Source organism: Rhipicephalus microplus, chromosome 6 (genome assembly GCF_043290135.1).
Source record: "Rhipicephalus microplus isolate Deutch F79 chromosome 6, USDA_Rmic, whole genome shotgun sequence".
Lineage (NCBI taxonomy): Eukaryota > Metazoa > Arthropoda > Arachnida > Ixodida > Ixodidae > Rhipicephalus > Rhipicephalus microplus.
In genome coordinates this window covers 77339773-77345921 of record NC_134705.1, presented here as the reverse complement: position 1 = coordinate 77345921, position 6149 = coordinate 77339773, and positions in this window count along the sequence as shown.

Sequence of the window (6149 nt, the reverse complement as noted above, 5' to 3'; positions counted from 1 at the left end):
TGTATGCTTTTTCGTTTTCCAAATGCGGTTTTTGTGAAGGTTTCCCTTATAGTTAGGCCTCATTTTAAAGTGGGGTGGGCGAGTGTTTTATAAGCCAGCGGGAGTACTTTTGATGGGAATGGCCCTAACAAGCATCCTAAAGAAACAATTTACTATGGCAGCTTGCCAACACTAGGCAAATTGTCTTGACCGCGAGACACAATTCTTTAAGTGAAGGATTAGGTATTTATTATGCCCAACTTCTGACAAACGAACGTCTTCTGTACCATAATAATACATTACTCGCTTCATTGTCATTGTTATGGTCATATGTACTGTGGTTTCAAAATTAATACATATTTCCCACTGCTTACGCGCGCAACTACTTTCACTTTCACTTTCATTTCATAAAGACCGCACTAGGAGGTGTTACACAAGGACCGGGTGGGTTACCAGATATACAACAAGGTGAACACTTTGTTACATGGCATATTGTGATGCGGTTGCTTTCATGAAGGCAGTTGAGCTTGAGTTGGTGATACTGCAGAACTCCCGAGGAATTGGAAGCACGCGAAGGTTGTTCCGATCCCTAAGGCGGAAAATCCTTCACTAATTACAACATACAGACCAATATCTCTACTGTGTACCTGCTCAAAATTGCTAGAACATATTATTTTTACGCACTTGTCAAACTTTCTGCAACAAAATAAATTGATTGATTGCCGCCAACATGGTTTCGGTAAGGGAATGTCGACGGTTACCCAACTCGTTGAGACAATACACGAGTTTGCCTCAGCCTTAGATAAACAGAGTCAAATCGATACAATTTTTTTGAACTTCCAGAAGGCATTTGATTGCGTCTCGCACCATCAGCTTTTGTTAAAATTAAAACCCATATTACAAAATAACTCACTTCTCTCGTGGATAGAGTCATACTTATCGTCTAGGAGTCAATGCGTATCAGTTGGCGGCTCGTGTTCACGCCCGGCGCTCGTGCGATCAGGCATTCCCCAAGGGTCGGTTCTCGGGCCACTATTCTTTTTAGTTTATATAAATGATATCGTTAACGATATACCTGCCAAAATTAAACTGTTCGCGGACGATTGCATTTTTATCAGGTAGTAAACACACCTGCTGAGCAGGCATCATTTAGTAGTGCCCTGGCCAAACTACATATTTGGTGTGAAAAATGGCACATGAGCATCAATACTATAAAATCGTCTCAATGACAATTTCAAGAAAAAAGGCACCACTTACTTTCCAGTATTCAATATATGGTCGCTGTCTTAGTGCTGTAAATTGTTATAAATACTTAGGTTTAATAATCACTTCAGGCCTCCGGTGGAATTCACATATCACTTTTCTAGAAAAGAAAGCCATGAAAAAGCTTGGATATCTTAGAAGATTGTTATGACAGTCAACGCAAGAAATAAAACTATTAGCATATAAAACCTACATGCGTCCCCTTTTGAAATATTCCTGCGTGATCTGGAACCCATACACAAAGAAAAATATTGATAAACTAGAAAGCCTACAAAGAAAATCTGCTTGATTTATCTTTCGCTCATACAATCGCCTTACGTCAGTCACTGCTTTGCTTCAGACAGTGAACTTGGAAGCTTTACATTTGTGGCGATATCGCGAAAGACTAAAATATATGTACCTGCTCTACCACGATAAGCTTGGCATTGATTCAAGTGCGTATATAGCAAAAGTCGTGTGACGACTCACGCGGGCGGATCACTCAAAAAAATTACAGAAATTTTCTTGCAGAACGAACTCGTACATGGGCTCTTTTTTCCCACGAACTGTACGTGAGTGGAATCGCCTCCCTGGTGGGATTGTGGAGGCAGCGACAGTGGCGTCATTCTTATCAGAGCTAAAAAACTTATAGCATGTCTTCCTGCCATATTTGTACTCTTTGTTTTGTGACGTAGCGTTCGTAGTACACAAGTGATGTTAGTACGCACTTATTTAGGTATTATGCTATGCGCAATTGCATGTCATGCACTGTATATTTTTCTTTTTAGCGCGTTAAAACCTGTGTGTCCACGGCATTCTCTGTGCGTGATATAGCCCCGCCGCGGTGGTCTAGTGGCTAAGGTACTCGGCTGCTGACCCGCAGGTCGCGGGATCGAATCCCGGCTGCGGCGGCTGCATTTCCGATGGAGGCAGAAATGTTGTAGGCCCGTGTGCTCAGATTTGGGTGCACGTTAAAGAACCCCAGGTGGTCAAAATTTCCGGAGCCCTCCACTACGGCGTCTCTCATAATTATAGCGTGGTTTTGGGACGTTAAACACCACAAATCAAATCATCTGTGCGTGATATATTGCGAAAATGCTCAGTGTGCTATATTTATATGTTACCCACTCCAGCTTATGGCTTCAATTTGAAGCCAGGAGGAATCCTGTAAATAAATAAATAAAATAAATAAATATCCTGCGGAGGGTCATTTCAGTCCTTCGCTGCTCGAGGAAAAAAAATTATGCGAATGTACCAGCATAAGGATGGGCAACGTTTAAAAGGTGGCCAATGCGATAAGATATGTGAGATGATGGCAAAATATACGGCGTTTGATTTAGCGTGTTGTGGTAGAACTCATCCAATAATGATGAACTAAGTTTGCGACGTCAACTTCAAAGTTTTTTAAGCCAGATTCTGCTCTTAAATATGTTACGCTGATATCATATGCAAAGGCGCAATGAATGAAACCAATGACACGATTCTGAAAGGTCTCGAGCGTGTTTGTGACAAAAATCCAGCGAAGATTCCAAACGGCTGATGCGTACTCCAGTTTGGGCCGTATTAGTGTCTTGTAAGCTAGTAGTTTCACATGCTGGGATAGCGCTTTGTAATTGTCATCGTAAAAACCAAGACGTTTTGTTAGACCATGAGAATACGTTTGTGTCATGCGCACACCTGTTGAGGTGACTAGATGTCGTCACAGCTCACTACTTTAATGGATTACAATCTGTAGTTGCTGATGTACCATTTCATATCAGAATTGCAAAGGCTTACAACGGCGAGAAAGAGACTTTGTTTTTCAGATACAGCAATTTAGAACCTTCCACCCGCGTTGAAACCAATCTTGAATGTTGTGAAACTCTTGTTGAAGAGCGAACTAGTCAGTATTGCTAAGAACCAAACGGTAAATAACGCAATTTTCATAAAACACGCGGATTTTGCAAGTAACAAGCAATACTATGTCATTATATATAATATAAAACGTAGGGGTCCTTATGTCGAACCCTGAGGGTCGCCGGATTCTACTGTACGCGGTTCAGAGTTGTTAATGTTGACGCACACTTAGTCAAGCTGGTTAGTAAGTACAGCAGCTTGTAGATTTGATCGTGAGACTTTTAGTATTATTATTCATGAGAAACGTTGCCGAATTCTTCCGGCTTATTAAAACCTCTATTTAGGTTAAGCTGGTATTCTGTTATTTGCTAATAAAACACGCAATTTTCATCAGTGATATCAATTATACAAGGCAAGAAGAAATTGGGTCTAAAACAGATCCTTGGAGGACGCCACACTTGACAGGAAATATATATCTTACACTGTTTAATTTATATCGACAAATTCATGGCGCTCAGTAAAGCAAGCTTCAATTTCTGCGATTAGTTTGTCATTTTTAACACAACGCGTAGTTTAGGAAACAGTTTAAAGTGAGAGACCTTCTTGAACGCCTTGCTAAAATTTATAGATATAGCATCGGTGCGTTTCCTCTTCTTCGTAGTGCTAGCAACGTCATGCACGATTTCAGCGACTTGAGTGTCTGTCGAGAGGTCTTTTCTAAAACCATGCTGCACGTATGTTGGCACGTTATGTTTTTGAAGAAAGCTGATATATATTTCTGAATACATTCCAAGATTTTACAAGATGTTGGATTTAGCGAAATTGGCCTGTGATTTTTTATGCAAACTTTGGCCCCAGATTGCGGTACTGGCTTCACTCAGGCAAGCTACCGGTGTTCTAACAATATTCCTGCGTCGATACACCTCGTGAATCGAATATGTATTTCGCACATCATTCAGCATAACGCTTTATAGAGACAATTAGGAATACCTTAAGGACCTGGCGATTTCCTAATATCAAGCTTTAACAAGAGCATGATAATACCATGCTTCAGAACAGCAAGGTCAGGAAGGGAAGAATGTTTTGTCAAAAAGCATGGTACAAAACTCTCATCACTGGAAATTACTCCCTTGAAATCGGCATTAAAACCAGCACACAGTGTTTCCTCATCTCCCACATTTTCACGAATTACGAAAGAGGTGTCAGTAAATCAAGAATGGGGCGTCACAACCCTTCATATTTCCACGAGAGACGATCCCATAAAGTTTGAAGTAATGTCTGTCTGTCACAAAATTCAGCCACCAGGTCAAAGTTAAAGCACTACATGAATGCCCGCCTATCTAGAGCTGCTGGCGGCATTCATACTTGTAAACACTGTCGATAAAAAGCAAATATTACACGTATGTGAGTTGCATTGTCAATTCGTAAATATTAGGTTCTTTGTTTCTTCCTTATAGAATACATAGATGAGTAAGTCTAAATATTTCGTGTTTGTAAAGCTTCCCGGAAACACTATGCTATGTACGAAAGAGCCCACTGCTGATGACATGATGCTGCCGTATCTGGCAGTCCCCCCGCGTTCTGCATAATGTTATGTTTCACGACGGCTTTGCCGGATGGCATTCATATCTCAAACAGTGCCACCTGTCTTTTATCAATAACAGCCAGATGCGGCCGATTTTACATAAAGCTGGATCTGTCTGGGGCAAGATGAAACATGGTAGTACGGCCGGTCTTTCGACTAGACTTGCAGTGAATGCATAGACCAATTTTCAGGGGTGAAGCTCCTCGTTGTCTAACCTTGTCATGCGTCACGCGTAACCGAGAGAAGAAGAGACTAGAAAGAAAAAGAAGCAGTATCTCCTGAACAGTGTAATAGACGGCACTTTCTCATAGCAACTCATACTAACTAAGCTTGAGTGAAGATATCCAAGATGGCGCTGTACCACTACTATCCAATTGGCTGCTGCACGAGCTGTTCCTGTGTACGCGGACGAGTGCCTCTCTCAGTCTCCTGGATAGTCGCCGTACGTGGTGCATCGTTGGTGCGCATGAACAAAGCAGAGTGGCGGGCGCGTTGAAGACGCTTGCGCACAGGTTTTTTGGCTCGTGTCTCGCCGGTCTTACCCGCGCACCGTCTGCATTTTTGAATGCGATCGAGTGCATGGACGCATACACATACGGACGAATGGTAGGGTTGACGCTTCGCTTCACTCATCATCATTCACTCCGTGGATATGTTGTGGTTTTTTCGGGGTTTAATTGATAGTTAATAATGTCTTGACTATTGAAGTACTTCGGCTTCAAGTGCTGATTATTTTTACAATGCTAACAGATATTTGCACGCTGTGCACATTTATGAAGCTGATAGCTCATTTTCACTGTTAAAATAGAAGGATCGAGTTTATTTATTCAGGTATAATCTTGTGGCAAATGTATCAGCTTACTTAAACTGTAGGAGACTTAAGCTGTACCCCATCAAAGGACTTGTAGTTAGTTTCTCGTGGAGGAGCACAAAAAAATGTCCACAGGCGTCGATAGTCACACCCTTCCACAGATCTATAGATAAATATTTCTTGGAGTATTTACCTACAGGAATAACAGATTGTCGCCAAAATTTGAATAACTATGCGATATGTGGTTATCGCAGCGCGTCTTTAGGTTATAGTCCGTTCGCAATACGGCTAAACTATTTGACAGTGATGCTCTTCTCTAAAGCCTACATCGACAGCACATTGCATTAGAACTTCCCCATCATTCATGTGTCTTCCACAAGCCAGAGAAAACTGGAGGCGGAAGGCAACAGCTCTCCGACTATGTCTTGGCTTTCCAAAGGAATCGTCTCACTCAGGAACTCCAGCAGAAGCTGGCATCATACTTCTTGCAATCATATCTTCAGAGGAATCTTAAAGTTCACTTCAGGCACGCTATTCACACCAGAACTGACCTTTTCAGGAATACTTGTATAGCTATGAATGGAGGGTATGGCAAACAGCCAGAAACACTCATGCAAGCTTGACGCGTGTTTTATTTCGATCCTTGCTCCGGCTTCCCATAACGTGCGCTAAAACATGAATATTGCCACAGAAAAT